At 34.3% G+C, this 21,631-nt stretch overlaps 1 pseudogene; it reads right to left on the bottom strand.

Annotated features, from left to right (window-relative positions):
• Positions 1-249: 249 nt before the first annotated feature.
• The window catches only part of LOC100619348 (general transcription factor IIE subunit 2-like), a 92,683-nt pseudogene continuing 71,301 nt past the window's right edge, over positions 250-21,631 (bottom strand).

Here is a 21,631-nt window from a genome sequence, read left to right as displayed (position 1 = left end):
AGAATTAAGTATAAAATTCCCCCTTGTTTTTAAAGACCATCACAACCTGGTCCCATCTCCTTTTTCTAGTCTTCTTTCACATTCTTCTCCTCTACTTATACTATAATCCACCCAAAATGACTTCCTTTCTTTTCTTCACAGGAGACATCTTTAAGCAAGCCGGGAGGAGGTTGGTACCTGTAAACCTGTTTCCTTTCCATAGTCAAGGGAGGATGGGCCACCTTCCAGCTGACACAAGTCTGAGTATATTCAGTTGAAATCCTTAACACAGCTGGTCAGAAGGGGATCCATCTGTTTCCCAGGAGCAATGTCAAAGCAATCCTTCAAGACTCCAGACAAGTGCTTATAAGATTGATTTCTTCCTTCTCTGAATGGGTGCCATTTTCTTTGGTCCAACATCTTTCTTCATAGAAGAAACACTCTGCCATTTCAGATACTCTTCAATCTTCTCCTCATCTATAGAATACAGTGATACTCCTTCAAAGTCTTTGAAAGTCATCCACTTTGAACTGACAGCTATTATCACTTAAAAAAAAGGATCTTCTTCTCAGGATGAGTGATAAAGATTATCTGTTCCTTTAAAACCTTGATAGCTTTCTGGGCATAAGGCAGCTCCTCTTCCAATTCTGCTAGGAATATCCTCCGCCCCAAATCTCTCTGGTCATGCTTGTCTAGGATCTGAGACAATTTTGTTCTCAAAGGCATATTTCTCAGCCAGTACTTTGATTTTGGGATGGTTGTCTAATGCTTCAGTCATCAGTCATTTTTTCTGCATGAACCTTATGTCCAAATGGTGACTTTATCCAAAATTTCTTCTAAAGTCAGGAAATGTATGTCATTTCTTCATATAATTTACATCTTACCAACAACTACAAATTTGAAACTTGAGCCTCCAGAGAGTGCTTTAAAGTTATATGATTCATTACTGTGATCTGAATTTTGTTTTGAGCCCGATGATCCTTCCAGCTTGAGCTTGACTGTCTTCTTCCTAGATAATGATGATGACTCAGAAAGTCCTTGATGTTTTTCTACAGAGGAAGAGGAGAAGGTTCATTTGTCTGTGATGTTTCCACAATGACATGTTCTATTTCCCCAAAATCTTATGTAACTTCTTAGTACATTTTAAGTTTAATAGACCCTTCTATTTACATAGTAAACACGGGTTGGAAATGGGGTTTACTAATTATTGATGTACTCACTATTGGAGTTCCTTACTAAAAGTGAATTCCAAGTACAATGTTTTAATGAGAATTATCTAAACATTCATTGAGTTTATCTTTGCTTCTTATCCCAGTTATTCCATTCTTCCATTTGCAAAAGTATTTAGGCATTCCTTAAATTTTATTGTCTCTGTATACTAAATGCTGAGATTGTTGATGTTATTTACTCATTATCTGGATATAAAGAACCCTGGAAATTTTTTTCTTTGCGGGGGTGGGGGGAACCCTTCAGATGCTTAGGTAATATATTGCTATGAAAATTTTCATTCAGCTCAATCACCCAAAGGGCTGTTTTAATTTCAATCCTTCTTAAATATCCTTCAGTTGTCTGGTTGTCAATATGTTTTTGTTGCCTATTGAATATGTCTCTCCTTTCTTTCTCATATCACATCTAAATATCCAGGAACTGGTACATAGGCTATCAGGAGTGATATTTTATGGTAAATTATTTTCTTTCAATCACATAGAAGATTGAAAAAGTTCTTTTTTATAAACAATCATTTATGCTTCACAATTGTATTGTTTGGATGCTACTCCATGACATTCAAATTCAACTACTTTATTGTCAGGGCAAATGTATGCAATCAAAAGAGAGGTAACATCTGTGCCTTACAACTTCTAGGCTTCCTTTGGGTGTTCTTCTAGGATCATTCTCCATTCTTTAGCTATCTTGACAAATTTCCTTCCTACTATGATGATTGCTGCTTTGGTATTATGGACATTTTCCATTGTTTCAGAAGAAGCTATAGTTTTCAAGATAGATAACAGCTTTGTTATCAACAGTTCAGGAAGGACTGAAAATTAGGATTGTTTTAGGATAATTAATATTAAAGATCTCGAGACCCTATCTTCATTTAGGGAAAAAAGAGAAATATTTATCATTTCATTTGTGTCTACCATTCTCCCATGATTGTTTTTTACATTTTCTATATCTCCCCCATTCACAAGAAATGTAATCTACATTTTTATAATCCCATTTCATCCAACAAATGCTAATGTATCAATAATTTAGTAAAAGAACCAAAAGTGAAATCATTTTACTTTCAAATCAGAACAGCAACTTTTATTTTATATTGTTAAAAATTGAATTCTATTATTTTTAATACTAGTAAAAATTCACAAAATTAAACTAGAAAGCTAGAAAAAGCTAGAAAGGTTTTTCTAGAAGCTAGAAAAAAAATTAAACATTTCAGTTGACTATGAAATGCAAGTACAATGATATAATATGCTGGTTTAAAATGGTAATTTTCTTTCCCTCTTTTGAGCTTTAGTGGAAGAGTTGACTTCCTAGTGTTTTAAAAAAAGATAACAAAACAGAAAGGATGTACCCCCAAAGGGAGACTTGGGCTTTCAGTATGGAAGAGGAAGAAAGGGAAGAGAACCCCTTCCACAAAGTGGGGTTCTGGGGGAGACAGCAGCTGTAATGGGTTGGCTCAGAGAGAGGAGAAGGGGTTTGAAGATTTTCCCCCTTCTACCTTCCCTCCTTAGCCAATGCTGCTCTCCCCAATTCACTCTTGTCCCTCTTGTCCCCCCTCCACTATTCAAGACTGAAAGGTCTCCCCTTGATTCCGTTCACTCACACTCAGCTTGGGGAACAGATAACTTTTAATGTCAAATCAGTCAGGTAATACAAGAAGAATAAATGGGCAGGGAAGAATGGGAAAAGGAAAGTGGGAAAAGGAGGTCACTTTCTCTATCTAAACCTTTTTCCTCCCTCCTCAAGTTTGGGGAAAACTCAGGCCTTGGCAGCCTGAGCCCCCCCCCCCTGAGAGAAAGACAGTTTGACTCACCCGTGGGCAACAGGAGTTGAGGTAATATCTGCTCTGTTTTCTCTTCAGAAAGTCCCTTCAATTGGGAAGAGTTGGGGGGAAAGAGTTACAATCACCAGCAGGAAAAATGGGTAACCCTCAAGAGAAAGTCTTTATCCACCTTCTCTCTTCAATGTCTCAAGACTGAGAGACCCTCACTGCTCTCCCTGCCAGAGTCTTCTCTCCTGGAGAAATTCACTCCTGGGGCCCCTCCCCCATCAAGGTGATCAATTTCATATACTCTTTAGTCTGGCACATTTTCTTTAGTGCCAGCCTCTATCACACTAGGAACAGGAGGGATGAAAGGAAGAAAACATGAAGTAAACCCCTGTTATTCTTCTTCCTTTCACAAATTTCTTGAATTATATAATATTATAAACTAAAGGGATCTTAAAGATCATCTAGTCAACAGCTTTGATTCCATTTCCCAGAGTCAACAGGAAGACCAAAGAGCCTGGTTGCTAAATTTACCTTTTCACGAAACAAACCATTTCACATTCTTCCTTTAATAGCATTTTCTTTTCCTATCACCAGTTGTGAAAAACTACCTATTCATTTATATTCCTCCTTAGAAATTTCAGAGCAGCTTCAAGACAAGTGGCATAATTATTGATGCTTCTTGACTCTCTGAAAAAAGTAGTTTAGTAAAAGCTTTATTATCTTGCCAATTATTTTGCAAGACTGACCATTGTTGGGGATTTTTTTTTATCATAAATATATGAGTATTACAACACTTTTAATATAATTTGACACTGAATTCAACTAAATGACAGTATAAACTAATATTAGAAAGAAAAGCATGTTACTGTTGGTCTATACACTTTAACTGGCTCACAAATAAAATGTAGTAAATAGAATTCCTCCACCACTTACTCTACATCTATTTCAATTATCACTTTGAAAGGAGGGGGATGGTTTACTATGAGCTACTGTGAGCCAAATGATGCATGAGATGAACAGTGCTATTTATGTATTATCCTACTCAAAATGAAAAGCACAAACTATCTTACATAAAAAGGCTTTTCAAATGTCTCTGTATTATATCATTTGCTAAAAATGTATGTTTGATGAGGTTTGTAGGTATTTTATACTATGTCTGGTATTTTCTGATTGGCTAGTTCTGGAAAAAGAAAAAGGCCAAAGCAAAGGGGAATTATAATTAGTTTAATTAAAGAGTAAAACCTCAAATTAGCCTTTTTATGTACCATATATTATGTAGTTAATTAAGGAATCTAAAATGGTAAGTATTAAAAAAATAGTTTGCAAATCCACATGTTTAGAATTGTGATAAGATAGCGGAGTGTTAGGATCTAGGCTTTCTGAGATCTCCCCATAGACACCCTGATAAACTTCTAAAAGTGCACTGGAAGGAATAATGACAAAGAAAACTAAAAGCAGTACACAACACAGCGTATGTAGTTTTGATGCCCCAGAAACAATAGGACATAGAATAATAACACTGGACAGGTATTCTGTGACCTACCCAGTGTTCAGATAGTCCTCATTCAAACAATATCCATGTAGACTCCAACAAAACTAAGCACAAAAATAACCTCAGGCCAAGTCCATCTTTCAGTAAAGCTTGACTAGAACCACAAACAAGAAATACGATCAGATACTTACCATTGAAGGTGGAGGCCTCTGTTACTCACCATACCAAGAATCAATTAGGTAATACCCACATCATCCAGGAGTATAAGAGAAGAGTGTGACCCAAGCATAGGCACTCAATTAAGAAAATAAGGATAGAGAGATGAAGAAACAGGAGGAAATATTAGACTGAGAAAGGAAGTATCTTGGACTTTACAAAGGGTAATCATTAAAGAAGAGAATTACTCTATAAGAAACTCAAAAAGTTTTCAGAGAAAAGATTCAGAGAAAAGATTTTCCAGGACACAAGAACTACAAGAGTCACTAGAATAAATTAAATGAGATAAATTTTAAAATAGAGAAAAATGGAAAGGTTATTGAGTATCTTTGAAGAGTCAGTATTAAATATGACCCTACAAATGAACTCCCTGGAAATTAAATGTAAATTTGAAGAGAAAGAGAATATTTCTTCATGAATCTAGAAGAAATGTTTCATCAAAAAATAAAAATAAGTAAAGCAAGAACATATAAGTGGCATGGGTAATTGTACCACCAAATTATAGAAATATTTTAGGCCAAACTGTAAAAAGGAAAGCCCTTTGCTCCCTTATATTCTTGTGATTCCTGATAAGATCCCAAGCAGACTATTCTCTTTGGGTTGTCCTTTAAATTTGAGAAGGACAGAGAGATACACATTAAGGCTATGACTTAACACAATTGGGCTGTATCTTAGACATCCACATGTCCCCTAACTTTGAGGATCATGCCCTATCTCTTCAGGCAGATCCCAGTCAGATGATCACCCCCCCAGGCCCCCCACTGTTTTAGTGCATCCCCATATATCAACTGTTGTAAAGAGTATAAAAACCCCAAACTTGATGTCCTCTAGGAGGCAGTCTTCTATCTATGCAGTGCTCCTGACTAGTTTCAATATTACCTTCTAAATTAATACATTTCTCTTTTTATTTCTAAGCTAAGTTTCAGAGCCTTGAATTCTTACAAACCCAGGGGTTCATCTTAAGCCCCCCACTGCATAAGGCATATAATATTTTTAATTGACCTTGTCAAAAAGTCCAAGAAGTAAACTGATTAGGATAATTTGATGTGTATGTAAATGTGATGATATGGAATAATATCTATGTAAGATATGATATGTTTGCATATGAATGATATGTAAAAAAATCAATCAAGGGCTGAAAGAGAGGGTTGCAGTGAGAGCAAAGAGAAGGGAGAGATAGAATGGGATAAATTATATAACATAAAGAGGCATGAAAATCATTATATAGATGAGAGGATAAAGGTGTTGACAGGCAATGCTTAAACTTTACTCTCATCATAAAGGACTCTGAGAGGGTAAAACAAGTATACTCAGGGGGCTATAGAATTCTATCTTACCCCATAGAGAAGTAATAGGAAAAAAAGACAAGGGAATAGGGAGGTAATTGGTGGGAGGGGGGAAGTGGATGTAGCAAAAGTAAAACACTGGTGAGGAGGAACAGAGAGAACGGGAGTAGAGCAGGATTAAAAGGGGATAACATGATGGAGGGCAATACACAGTAATCTTAATGCTGAATGTGAATGGGATGAAATCAACAATAAAAAGAAAGCAGATAGCAGAATGGATCAAAACCCAGGATCCTATTATATGTTCTTTACAAGAAACACATTTGAAGCAGGGTGATATATAGATATAGATATAGATATAGATATAGATATAGATATAGATATAGATAGATAGATAGATAGATAGATAGATAGATAGATAGATAGATAGATAGATATTCAAGGTAAAAGGCTGGAGCAGACTTTATTATGCATCATTTAAAGTTAAACAAGAAAGCAGGAGTAACAATCATGATACCAGAGAAAGGTAAAGTAGAAATTGATCTGATTAAAAGAGATAAGGAAGTAAATTACATTATGTTAAAGGTTACTATAAAATGAAGTAATTTCATTATTAACATTTATTTACCAAATGGCATAGCATCTAGATTTATAAAAGAAAAATTAAAGAAACTTAAGGAGGAAAGAGTAAGACCACATTAGTGGGAGAATTCAACCTTCCCCTTTCATAACTAGATAAATCCAACTGAAACATAAATAAGAAAGAAGTAAGGAAAGTGAATGAAACATTAGAAAAATTAGAGTTAATAGACATGGAGAAAACTGAATAGGAATAAAAAGAAATATAACTTCTTCTTAGCAGTACATGGTATACATACAAAGATTGACCATGCACTAAGCATAGAATTATTACAAACAAATGCAGAAAAGCAGGAATAATAAATACAATGTTTTCAATCATAATATGATGAAAATATACTTAAGGGTCCATGGAAAGGCAAATTTTAAATTAATTGGAAACCAAACAATCTAATTCTTCAAAATGTGTGAGTCAAAAAAAATCATAAAAACAATTATGGACTTCATTAAAGATAATGACAATGAGGAGACATCATACCAAAATCTATGGGATAGAGCCAAAGAATTACTCAGGGGAAAATTTATGTCTCTGAGTGTCTATAACAACAAAATTGAGAGGGAGATCAATGAATTGGGCTTGCAACTTAAAATTTTTTAAAAGAAACAAATTAATAATCTCCAGATAAAAACTAAATTAGAAATATATATTGCCTAGATTAAGAAAAGAAGAAATACAATACTTAACTAATCCCTCTCAGAAAATAAATTGAACAAGCCATTAAGAAACTTCATACAAATTATTTGACAAAATAAGCAAAGAAGGAGTCTTACCACATTTTTATGACATAAATATTGATTCCAAAGCCAGGCAGACCAAAAACAGAGAAAAAACAAACAAATAAAAAACTACAGACCAATCTCTTTAATGAACATAGATGCAAAAACCTTAAATGAAATACTGCAAAAAGACTCCCACAAATTATCACAAGGATTATCAACTATGACCAGGTGGGATTTATATGAGAAATGAAAGGATGGTTTAATATTAGGAAAACTATCCACCAGAAGCCCAATAGGAGTGCTTTCTCTCTCCCCAGTATGGGGTAAGGTTGAAATAGGGCATGGCTGGCACTCTGTGGAAAGGCAGGGCATCGCACATGGTCTCTAAGGGTCAGGCCATGGCATGTGGTCTCTAAAAGCTTCACCATCATTGCCTTATATGATCCTGATTATATACCTTTTGACATTCTAAACTTGGTTAATATTTTCAAAATATTGTAGTCAGAAATGAGCATAATATTCCATATAAGTTCTGAACAGTATGTCTCTCTGTCAATATATGTATACATAAATCTGTCTGTCTATGGATATAGCTAGAACATTAACTATGTTTTCTTATATACTGATTAATTTCTTTTTCTTAATTAATTTTCTTAATATAAAAGTATGTCATGTGTCATATCTTAGCCTCTTTTTCTGTTACCTAAGACTTTCCTGAATTGACTTCATCTTTCAATTTGTGCAGGTTTCTTTCACCATAATCAATAAATTGAAAAAAATAGGGGCAAGCCCACAAGTTCTTAGGATGGAAGGAAGGGAATAATATTATATATAAGCATAAAGATTACATTTCCTCTGCCAGCATCTGGCCCAGCTTTTCTAATTCACGCATTTTGCCATGTGATTATCACCATTATCAGGAGTATGGGGTTCATAAGGTAAGAGAAGAAATGAAAAATAGTATATTGGCAAGAATCTTGACTTTTGAGTCAAGGAACTGAGGCTCAAATTCTGACTGTCAGATTCTACCACTTAACTTACAGTTGAGAGAAGTAGGTGGAATGCTCTAATTCTTATTTCTTTGAAGTTTTGTAAGATTTCCCTCATTCTCTCATTAACCCATCATTGCATTTTTACTCTGTGCTCCATTTTTGTCTTTTGTTTTCCTTGTCCTCCATCATCCATAAGGGATGAGTTGTGAGCATATGTTTCTGCCTGAGTTTTATGTTTCTTCAGTCAATTTCCATGTCTGTTGATTTGGAGAATACACTTTATTATCCCACCTTTAAGGTAGCAAAGTCAGCAAAGAGCAGATGAAAATTAGAAATAGCATTTTATCTAATGTTAGCACACTGACATTTCTTAAACCTCTATTGTGTCTTATTCTTCTGTGTCACCCTGTTAAGCATCATAGAGGTAACAATAAATTAAATTATACCACTGGTGGCCACTCTGTGTATTTAGTACCAAAGCTAACAAAACCTTTCAGAAATAAAAGTGAAACAAAACAAAACTAAAACCTTCACACTTAAAATAAGGATTAATTTTTTCCTAGTCCTAGTTATGAATGTTAATATTTTCCCATCTCATAACATTGCTTTCTCCATAATATCCATAGTTTAGGAAGGGTTTTTGCCTTCCACTATTTTCTTTCCCCATATAGGACAGTTTCAACTGGAATAAATTATTTTCTATAGATGGCATCATAAACCCAGACAACTACCAAGAGAAATCTCCACATTAAAATGCCAGATCTTAACGTTTTTGTAGTTCTTAAATAGTTTACTAATGTGACCAACTAAAAGCTGAAAAAAATCTGACCTCACAATAAAGGGATTACTCAGTGTATGTTACTGAAAATATATAATCTTATATTGCTCTGAAAGTTGCACTGGAGCTAGAGACTTTTTCTTAACTTGAAACCAATAAATTTAAAAGAAGCTTTTCAAAAGCAGACATTCGATTCATTATTTGAGATTCTTTAGGCAACCATGTGAGTAATCTCCTATACATAAGTATTAGAAATAGAACACAAATGCTTTAAGATATTACCATTTATTCTGCTCTGTTCTCCTTTTTTAAGAGAACTACATTATACATCATTAGGATATACAAGAGAACAATTGAAATTCTAGGCAATTTGCCTTGACTAACTCCCTATCTTGTCAATTCCTAGCCTGGATGGCTGCTAGTTACAGTTTCTCAGATTCCAGTGCATTTAGATCATTCTTAGGAACATACCAGAATAGGTTGCCAATAGGATGCCAAGGGGAATATCAGATAACAAGCACCTTCACTTGTTAAAATACATTTTACCAGTGTAAGAATAATTTAATCATAATTTATTATTTAAGTTCATGTAAAAATTATTAAGGAGTATACTTAATTTCCATATTTTTTCTAAAATTGTATTTATTTTCATGATTTAAAATGCTAAATTACTTATTTTTATTCACATTTTGCAAGAAACTCAAAACTTTTTCAGCTAAAACCAGGTTGCAGGTACTAAATATCGTGGCATATGTCAACCTTGTGAGTTACCAAAGCTTCTTCCAGACTGGACTCAGGTTTTATTCCAGATTTGTGATAAGAGTAGCCTTCAACAGCTATCTAAAAACCACAGTTAATTTCCATCAAAACTTCCCCTGTTTGCTGCTTATTAGGTCAAAGGGCAGTTGTAGAGACAGAAAACAGAAGTGATGTAAACTCAAAGAAAACAGTTTCACAAGCAAGAAATTAGGCAAGTTTGACTGCATATAGTTAGCAGTGACTGTCACAAATAGCAGTGGGATGATTGTCACTAAATGTGGTAAGTATGGGTCAAAACCACCAACTTTAAGCTATAATATTTCATTCATCAGTTTTTTCACAGTCAGGGGAATAATGAAATCAAAATGATTCCTTTCCCTGCCCCACACTACCAAATTTTCTCTTGTGTTTAGCATGAATTTTGGACTTTTTCAGTCTCCCATTTTGTAGGGTCATTGACAAAAATGCTAAATACTCTAAGATATCAGTTGAAATTTACACTTGCTAGCTGACAATAATATATAATGAAACACAGCAAAAATCATTCCTTCCATAAAGAAATTTCTGACACAGATCTGCCATCTATGAAACCTGAATATCAGAAATATATCAGTTAGGGAGATGAGAAGAGAAGAGAAGAGAAGAGAAGAGAAGAGAAGAGAAGAGAAGAGAAGAGAAGAGAAGAGAAGAGAAGAGAAGAGAAGAGAAGAGAAGAGAAGAGAAGAGAAGAGAAGGGAAGGGAAGAGAAGGGAAGGGAAGGGAAGGGAAGGGAAGAGAAGTTCATATAGTCAGACTTGAAGGTAGAAAAATACTAGACAAGATGTAGAGAGAGGAAGAAAAATTAAATATAAATCCAGAGGAATTTCTCTTGACTGAATCTTACTCCTGGTGGGTTAGTAATTTGCTTTCCATTCACTTTGCTTCATGTCAAACTAATATTTTTTTGACATTAAACCATCATTACTTCTGATAAAAAGGTTTTTCCATGCTACTGTTGAGAAATAATGAAGTACTTAAGTCAATAGACTTTAAAGTCATCTAGTGAACAAATAATCAACATGTTTTGTTACTCACCTTTTTCCCTACTACTCCCCCCAGAAGTCAGCAATGTACTGATTAGGGAGATTCACATTGTCTTATAATTGTAGGAAAGGAAATCATAAGAAGAGTCAGTTTTCAGAAATGATCAATAGAGCAATCACTTAAGTTAGTTCCTTATTACTCTTTGTCCACAAGGACATAAAGATATACATATTTGATAGCTCATCTCTCTCCCATGACATCTCCCCTGTAATGGCCACACTCTCCCGGTCCCCATTTCTTGATTTGTTGAGCCAATTCAACCGTACATTTTCTTCTTTTTAGTCCCAGACCAATTATTATCTTATCATTTGTATCCTGCCAATCTTCAGTCTTTTATTCCTTCTATCATCCATTGCCTTCACTATTCCATATGTGCCTCTGAAAGATGTAGAAAATGACTTAGTCATACTGATTGGGTCCTCTACAAATTTATATTATACAACCTCAATAGGCTCTCACTGTGAGGAGGCAATCCTGCTATACTTCTTTCATTAACTCACTATCCTACTCTCCACAGCAGCTTTTCCAAATTTTTCATCTCTCCTCAAACCTACCATGACTTCACCTACCTTTCTCTCTCTGAGAATTTTAGCACATATTTTGAAGGGGAAAATATGGCCATTTTCACGAGCTTCCTCTTCTCCCCTCTCCTCATTTCATTATGACCAAGATGCCTTCTACCACTAATTTTTCTTTCACCTCTACCTGACATAAGGTAACCTCATTCCTTATCAAAGCTAATATAACCTCTCTAGCAACTCAAATGATTCTTTTCAATCCCTTCTCTCTACAAATTGGTTCCTTATCTAATGATTACCAGTATATCCATATCTTCCTCAAACATTAATAAAAAACCTCTCCCTTGCTCCTTCCATCTCCATTATCATCTGTTACCTCTTCTACTCTTTAACTTTTTATAAAGTTTATCTAAATATCCATATCTCTACTTTCTCCCCTCTCATTCTCTTATGAGCCTTTTATTCTATAGCTTCTGATCTTGTCATTCCACTGAAACTGCTCTCTCCTAAGTTACCAGAAATCTTGTAGTTACTCAGTTCAACAATCTTCTCTCAATCCTCATTTTCCTTGATCTCACTGCAATCTGACACTCACGATAATTGTTTATTTTTTTAAAAACATAAAGTTCCTATGACCAAAATTCTTTGCACTGGCAAATGATTTAACATCAGAAACTGACTACATTAAAGTAAAGGTTTTAGCATCTATCTAAGGACCAAAGGACCTTTCCATTTATCTTGCTCCTGAAACCTGAAACCTGAAATCTTGCTTAGCAACAGGAACTATTTAACTTTTCTATTTGTATTTCAAGCATGTAGCAGAGTATTTTGCACATATTATGTGCTTAACAATAGTTTATTCATGCATTTATTCAAATAAATATGTAGTGACATACTTATATCACATAAATTGGGAATGGATCTCAAGGAATGACAAAGGGCAAATTTTAGGTAACAAGAAGGTATGAATAAATTTATTTTATTAGAAGCTTATATTTAATTAGAAACTTAAAATATGTGAGTTTATACATAAATACTTATATATAAATATATAGCTATATTTATATCTATAAGTGTGTGTGAGTAGACAGTTTATATGTTATGGGCCTTTTCCTTTTGCTCATAATATGATTACAGTCACTCATTTAGGAAAAGTTAGCTCTAGAATTCATAGGGACACCCCTCAATTACACTGATTGTTCCCTCATTCATCCCTCACACACACACCATATATACACATATGTGTTTAACAATTGTTTATGTGCCAACTCCTACTGAATTGAAAGCTACATAAAAGCAATGATTTCTTTAGATTTAGACTTTCCATCTCCTCTGCACCAAGCACAGTATTCTGAACAGAGCAAACACCTGAAAATGTTTCTTTGTTTAATCAAATTCATGAATCAAAATCCATTTATTTAGCACATTTTTCACAAGGACTGGGAAAATACATTTAAATGAGAGACAGTTTTTATCTTCAAGAAGCTCACATTAAAAAATGGAAAGACAATATACATATGAAAATGTGCAAAGAAGGGAGGTTTGATTTGAGGAGTCACAGAGATAGGTAAGTAGAGACATGACAATTTTCATGCCCTCTCTGAAGAAGAAAACATTGAATTGGTTTTTACATTTCCCAGAACAAGAGTCAGAATGTGAGGATGGAAAATGCCGCAGCAGCAGCAGCAGGATAAAAGACAAAATGCCCAGAACTGTCTTATATGTTGTTGGGGGTTTGGAGTTGGGGACTGGGGTACAAAGAGCTGGTTGACTGAGTTCATATTTACTCAGTCTCCTAGATCATCCAAGGATATAATTATAAAGTTAAACTAATTGTTCCCTGCAGAGAACTTAGAAGTCTGTTTCAGAGGGTTTTCCAAATGTAGAGAAGTTGGCAATAATAGTGAAGATGACAAAATGTCCAGGATAAATGGTTGGGATTTAAATTTGAATGATGCAGAAATCACTCTTTCCTCGTCATTAATAGGTTTCCCACACACTAACACTAAATTCAGATCAGACCTTTTGGTTTACAGCCAACTTGTGTTATATGAGACAATTGAAAATAATTATCTTTGAGTGCTATTAATAGGACAAATTAATGGAATATTTGAATTTCTAATTTTCCCCATTAAAATGTAATTTTCTTGAAACAAGGTTGTTGTCCTATTTTTGTATACAAATCACTATCAGTTTTTCATTAATGAGCTAAACTGAATTTGAAGGTCCTTATCACCTACTAGATTTTGCTTTGGCCATTCTGAAGTCTCAAAATTTCATTGGGAGGTAGACAGCAAGTACTTTTCTCCTACCCTATCTTCTATCCAAACTTTCACCTTTATGTAATCCTTAATTATTCAGTTAAGATATTAAAGAGTTGCAATGTGTTTGACACAACTATATCTGTAGGTCTCAATAATAACATGAGTGGTGGCCCAATTTTAAAGATTTAGAAGGCAATTTAATCCACAGAAACTTTCAAGTAACTTTATTTCTTAAAGAAAACTGATTTTTAAAATGTTCTTCTGTTGACTTTTCTGACAGATACCTCATGTCCCAAATGGGGGAAAATTTGTTTCAAAAAATAATAATTATGATTTCTACTTTGAAGAAAACCTTTAACATTGTTTTTTTTGTACTGAGAAGAATCTCAAGATAATCTGTACATGAATTACTTTGTAATTCAATGCTTAATTTCAGTAACTTGGGAATCACTTGTGTTTTTAATAAACTACAAGAACAATATAAGGCTACCCTATACCTGACCATTTAGTTGATTTTCTTCCATTTAGAAAAATTAAAAGTCACTGGGCAAAAAATGTGTCAATTAAGAAAGTATTTTTCTGTCTCTTATAGAGAAAAATACCTTAACCTTCTACTTGAAAATATATGTGACAGAGAGACTATTTAGATAGATCTTTTATAATGATTATCAATTTTTTTATTAAAATCATCCCCTTAACCAAAAACAAATTTAGCAAAAAAAGTGGGTTCCCATTGATTGAGGATTGACTGGACAACCCGTTATATAAAATGGATTGGATTGTAAGAAATTACCAATATAAGAATTTCAGGAAACAAATTTTGATGACATGAAATAAAAGAGCTTTTGAATATGTGTGTACATATGCACACATAATAAATGGAGAAGAAAGCCTCTCTTTCCCAGGCAATTACACTTACTTATTTATACTCCTTCCTCAGTTTGTCTCCTTCACAATTCAACTCTGAACTGCCCTCTTTGCTTAAGACTTATGCTTTCTTATCTAGTCCTGTCCTTCCAAGCATCAGCCTTGTACTGCTCCCACTATTCACTACTTTTGCTCCTACCAACTGATATTTCCCAGAGATGATGCAAATCATTAAATTATGCTAACTGGATTCTCAAAATATTTGTCACATAACTTCAATTGAGGCTTTATTGGGCAATCATTGTACACCTCACTAATAAAATTATTATCCCAATCATCCAAGGTGATTTTTCTAACATTTCATCATTCGTCAAACCTCCCATGTCTCTTCTACCCCAAACTTTTCAGCTTAGAATCTTGCCTCATATCTTGCTCAAAAATTTGAGTACATTTTTTGAGAAGTCATTACTCTCACTTCAAATCATTCTGCTACTTAGTCTTTCTTCATCCCTGTTACATATGAAAAGGTTTTTCCTCATCAAAACAAACTCTTCTTCCATAAGTGATCCTATCTCATCTTGTCTTCTCCAGCAGAATGGTCTAAGCATCTCAAGGCTTTCATTTATCTTCTATCTCTTCCTGTCTATTGGCTGACCAGAACTACTCCCATGTCTTCATCATCCTTAAAAAATTCCTCATTTGATCCATCCATCCCTACTAGCTATCATTATGAAAATACCATTTACAATATATGGTCCCACTTCCTTTTTGTCACATTCTCTTCTTAATTCTCTGAACTCTAGCTTCTCACTTCATCATTAACCTTAAACAATTCTGTGCAAAGTTATTAAATAGCTCTTAATTTCCAAATCAAATAAACTTTTCTTAATCCTCATTCTTTTTTTTTACCTTCCTACAGACTTTTATACTATTCTTTACCCTTTCTTACCTAATGCTCTCTTCTCTCTCTGCTTTCCTGTCACTCTTCTCTTCTGATTCCCCTCCTACCTATGTGATCCAACCTTGTAATTTTCTTTTGATGAATCTTCATTCAGTCTACAAATACTAATGAGAGATGCCCCTAAGACTGTCCTGGACCCTCTTTTCTTCCCTGACTATATCATAATTTTTCAAATACAGCCAAGGGTTTGATGATCTACTTATTTATCCAGAATTTCTCCCCTGATCTCCAACTACCTATTAAATATATCAAGCTGGATGTCTCACAAACATCTTAAATAAATTATCTGAAACTGAATTAATTATCCCTTTCCCCCAATTGAAGCCCACTCCTCTTTCTAAATGTCCTATTATTGTTGGGGGTACCACCATCATCTCTGTTACTCAGGCTAACAACTATAATAGAGATGTAAACTGAGAGAAACTGTTACTTCTTGCAATGACTGTTGTTCTCTGGCTGGCTGTGACTTGAGAGAGCTGAGTATCATCCTTGATTCATGACTCTCTGTCACCCCCACCCCTGCTCCACATCAAGTCAGCTGCCCAATCCTGTCAAGTCTTCTCCCCTGTGACTTTGTAGTTATTCTACATGCCCTCAATACCTCACATCTGGACTATGATAAAAGTTTTTTGATTGTTCTACTTGTCTCAAGATCCTTCTTTTTCAGGTCCATTCCCCACTCAACTATTAAAGTGACCTTCCTAACGTATGAATCTGGCCATGCCACCTCCTTTTTCAACAAATTCCATTGGCTTCCTATTATTTCTAGGTCAAATGTAAAATTCTTTTTCTCAGCTTTTAAAGTCTTTCACAACTTGGACTCCTTCCAACTTTCCCATTCTTTTTCTGAATTTACTCTTGTACATGTATCTTATGATCTAGTGACATCAGCCTCTTTACTATTCTCTGAACAAGACCCTTCATCTCCTAATTATACTAATTTCCATTGGTTGTCCTTCAGTCCTGGAATGCTCATTTTCATCTCTGTCTTTGGGCCTCTCTAGATTCCTTCAGATCTCATCTAAAATCCCAATTTGAGCAATCTTTATCAATAACTATTTTATTATATATACAATTTTAATAATCATTCTCTGACATTAGAAACTTGAGTAGGGAGTAATGATAGAATGAAACACTGTGGAGTTCAATTGTCCATCTCAGAAGCCAGGCTACTCCAAAGCAATGATCCAAGGTCAAACCACAATGGCAAATAAAGGACAACGATTGGTGCAAGTTTCCAGGACATTCAGTCTCAGCTAAGTAATGCAGGTGATAGGAGCTATAAGTTACTGTTCAATGTAAATTGTGCTTAGGAAATAAATGACTAACCCCTGCCTGCTTCCTATTGTATTTTGAGAGCCAATTTTGCTCCCATTTTTGGAGAAAACATAGTTATTAAACAAAAACTAAACATTAAGTAAATCAGAATTAAGGAACCAAAATAAGAGTGTAGTGAAACAAATAATATAAGAAAATTTGATCAGATTTCAATATAATCCAAGCTACTCCAGGACTGATTTCAGTCTGTTGTACATGTATATGTCCAGTGAGAGTAATATTAACTATGACAATGATAATATAAGTGATATCACTAAAAGGAATCTGAATTATATATATGTAAATGATAAAACAATGTCTACATTGTCACATACAGTCATTCTACTTGGTTTTTGCTTAAATTTTTTTCTTTGTTTTAAGAGAGTTCAAGGAAAAGGGGAGAAGAGGAGTGAGGAGAGTTTGATAAAAGACAAAAGGCAATATTTTAATTTATTTAAAATTAATGCAAAATAAAATGGATTGAGTCAATTCTTTTTTTTAGTTATTTGATTTTTCTGTGAGAAAGTTCAAATGAAAATATTATTTATACTGAACACAATTATTATATTAGAGGTCATTATAATAACATTTTTACATTCCAACCAGTAATTATTGGAATTTTTAAATGGATGTGAATGATTTAAGAAAATATCTGATCAATATTTTAATTATTTCCACAATAAAATTTTTACTAGTATTGATTCATTCATATTTATTATGCCTCATAATTAATAAAATCAAATTTTTATGTTAAACTTAACCTAACTTATTTTGTTTAATTATTTTTTTCACTGATTCATCAAAGAGTAGTATTCTGCTTTCTCGTCTATTATCATATCCCACAATTTTAAGTGGCTCCATCCTTCTGATTGCACTGATTCACACTTCTCAGACAGCCTGGTGTTACCCTACTCTTCGGGACTCACAATGTTGCTGCCAAATGCTAAAATTACTTTTGATATTGATTGACTAGCTTTCCTCTAGCTCAGAACTCCTGAAATCAAGTGATCTACCTCTTGTCACAATTCTATGCTGCCTTTTTTACAGTGCCCTGTTTTCTTAAGTACTCTCATCTCCGAAAATGTGTTATATTAAGCTATGTACATGTATTATTTCTTCTTATCTATTGTGGGCCAGTATTCTAAAAAGATCTGAGAGACACCAGGAGGGACAACTACGAGCAAGGAAGTTTTGGGGCAGGCAAGGGAAAGTCTGAATTAACTTTACTTTGAGATGAATGATCTTAGACCCAGTTATGGTTGCATTGAGCAAGAAGAGTATAGAGGCAGACTTTCTTGTAGAGTTTTTGAAGCCCCGGGAAAACATTTTGCTTACTGCTTTTATCCTTTGTAATAATTTTACCATCATGAAGTGCTTTTAACCACCTCAAGAACTGTTTTGTGTCACAAGTGTTTGAATATATTTCTATGAAAAACTCTTAGAGCTTTCAGTCTCTGAGAGATACATTGAAATGGATTTGGAATGAAGAACAATGACACTGCCATTTTGTAAGCTTGTCCAGTGTAGAGTCTATGTCTTATTTATTTTCCAGTCAATTAGTTAAGTATATATTTTGGATCCTTATTTATGTTTTCTGAATAAATAGAATATAACAATAATTTGACATTTGAGCTTAAGTTGGTGATAAAATATTTCTGAATTCTTAATTAATATGAAAAAATTGTTCTACTCATCCCTTCCAAGACACTGATATTTTATTTATTGTTTTAACTTACTTTCAATAATAAGAGTATACTTTAAAAGTCCTGAATAGTTAAGATTCTTATAAATCAAATAATTTAATAAACTAATGTTTCTGAATAAAAGGCAAAATGTTCCTCATATGGGTTTTTTTTTCTGCTTCAAGTTATTCATCAAAGAAACTCTTTATAGTGCAATGCAAGGTAATCCTGGGACTCTAACAACTTGAAACTTCTATGTGGCAAGGAAATGATATCAAGATGCCAATAAGCTAGGAAGACAAAGAAATAATCTCAATTTTTTTAGTTACTTTGCTTTGTGTTACATCATCTCAGAGGAAGGGCTGGAGAGAGCAGTCAACATTCAGAATTTAGAAAAAAAAATATCCGAGATCATCATAGGCTTTTATTTCAAATTCTAAACTGTGTGTGTCCTGAACAACATATATATTTGATATATGTGAATGTAAGGATACAAATTATGACAATGTACAAATTATATCTACAATCAAAGAAATAGCTATCTCTACTTATGGGATAGCCTTTCTCTTAGAGAAAGTGAATATACTAAAGAAGTCTTTCTTTATTGCTCAGGTATTCAGGGAAAGTTAGGAGGTCCTTTAGAGAATGGAAGAAATGAAATTACTCTGAAAAAGCAAGCAAAGGAGATAAGTGAATTGAAGGGTTCATTTGCTAATGAAGGTCAAAAGAATGACAGAGAATATGGGAGCAAGAACCAGTGAACATTTGAAATTATGAATATGAGATATAAGATGTGATTTTTTTCTGTTTCTATGTTTATTTGAAAAGTTTCTGATTCTGCTCCCTGCTACAAACTAAAAATAGAAATAATTTAGTAAAACTAAGAAGTACAAGAGATAAGTAATACCTACTGATGAATACGGAAGAATTCATGTGCATTTTAAAAATACTTTGATGACTGGATGCAGAGCTGTTTGCAGAATCTTCCTGGATTTGAAATCCAACATTCTTCTCCTCCCCTTCCTGGACTCATATTTAGAAAAAGAAAACTCTTGAAGGGAGAGGTTAGTTTTTGCTATGCTCTATTTTTGTTGCTTTTGTTCAGTTTTTTTCCGTCATGTCTGACTCTTTGTGACCCCATTTGGGTTTTCTTGGCAAAGTTAATGGAGTGGTTTGCCATTTCCTTCTCTAACTCATTTTATAGATGTGGAAACTGAGATCAATAAGATTAAATGACTTGGCCAGGGTCACAATGCTAGTGTCTGAGGCTGGATTAATACTCAGGTTTTACTGATTCATGGCCTTGCATTGCATCCACTGTGACACCTAGTTTATCATGCTGTATTGGCCTCCACTAAAGAGAGCCCCTCACCTATATATACATATGGAAGTCAATAGGTACCAATCTAAGACTCACTTTTTTTGTGTTATCAATTGGGGTTGGATTATCTGTGTCCACATTCCATCCTGGAAAGAGTCATCTAAAACATAATTGGGAAAAGTGGGGTTGGAATTCCCAGGACCATTTGATATACAATCTTCTGTTATAAAATAAATGAGACTTGAGTATAGATAAAAATGAAGAAAGGGTAAAAAATGGAGTCTTCTTAGAGTTCCAGATAACTTCTATTCTTTCCCTCCCATTGTCCTCATCTTCCTCTTCCTCCTCCTCCTCCTCCTTGTCTTCCTTTTTTCTCCTGCCCCTCATTTTCTCTCTCCTTTCTTATTCTATCCACATGTATATACATCTGAATGTATGTATATGTATATTTATTTATTCATGGACATACATATTGTTAACCTTAAAATTTCTTAGACTTGTAAATGTTGGAAATTTCACCATTGGGAAATTTCATACTTGAAAAATTTCCTATTGAGAGTGGGAACTCTATTGGAATGTGAATCCCATTGGCATGGGAGGTTCCTCCTCCTCCCTTCTTAAGATTACTTTAGGACAGAAACCTTTTGCTGAACAATGGAAAGGGCTTTGACCTATGCTTAAGCATAGAACAGGAATTTCTTTGAGTCATGATTGATTTTAGAATTGATACAATGGAGATACTTGGAATGACAGAACCAGGTCTTGGAAATTGCAATCTCCACCCTACTCAGTCCTAACAGGATTTAGGAAGGGCTACAGCATAGATCAAAATTTAATTATTCCAATCTCTACCCTACTCAGGGTAACAGGATTTTGGAAGGGTTGTAGCAAAAGATCAAGATTTAATTATTTGAGAATATGACCTTCAACAGACATGTGCAAAGCCACAGACCTCTGGGCGGTCCTGGGTTAAGCTAGAGCCACCATTGGCACAGGGAAAATGATGGACAGTGATTGGTAGATGTGAGAACTGAGGGGAGGGAACTTGGATGGTTTCCTTAAAGATAGAGAGGTCTGAGGACGGTGGTTGTTGGTTGGAGAGTTTTGGCTCTGAGTGGTTGGAGAGGTGCTCTGAGAAGCTTGCTCTGAAGGAAGCTGGAGGTGGAGGCCCCTGAGACTGTTTCTCCATTTTTGATCTCCTTTCTTTGCCCCAGCTATCTAAGGGCTTGGGCCTTTTGGCCCAGCCTAAACAGAAGGGGTATTTAAGCCCTTTTCCCTTCTCTCCCCTTTCTCTCTCTCTCTATCTCTAATTCCCTTCTTCCTCCTGTTTGTAATTAAACTCTATAAAAGGTTGACGGCTGACTTGAGTTTTCATTTAGGAATTACATAGCTGAATTCCTTGGCGACCTTAAATTAATATATATCAGACTTTTAAGGTGATTTCCTTGTCACAATATGCATGTGTATTACAAAATGTTATAATTTTCAAACTTTAAAGCTGGTAGGCACTTTATGGAACATCTGGTCTCCTTTATTTTATATATAAGGAATCTAAGGTTCAAGTATAGTAAGTAGCATCTCAATGGACACTGTTGATTAGTATAACACATGAAGGCTTTTACTTTAATAATTTTAATATATTGTTTCAATATTTCATACCAAGTATTTTAAATACAAAGTAGGTTATGATTTTCTTTAATTCAGGAAACTGGGTCAAAATAAAACTTTCATATTTCATGAAATAAATCATTATGCATTTATATACTCT

The sequence above is a fragment of the Monodelphis domestica genome, chromosome 8 (assembly GCF_027887165.1).
Source record: "Monodelphis domestica isolate mMonDom1 chromosome 8, mMonDom1.pri, whole genome shotgun sequence".
NCBI lineage: Eukaryota > Metazoa > Chordata > Mammalia > Didelphimorphia > Didelphidae > Monodelphis > Monodelphis domestica.
The sequence above is the reverse complement of the archived record's forward strand: the minus strand, read 5'-3'. Positions and strand labels throughout refer to the sequence as shown.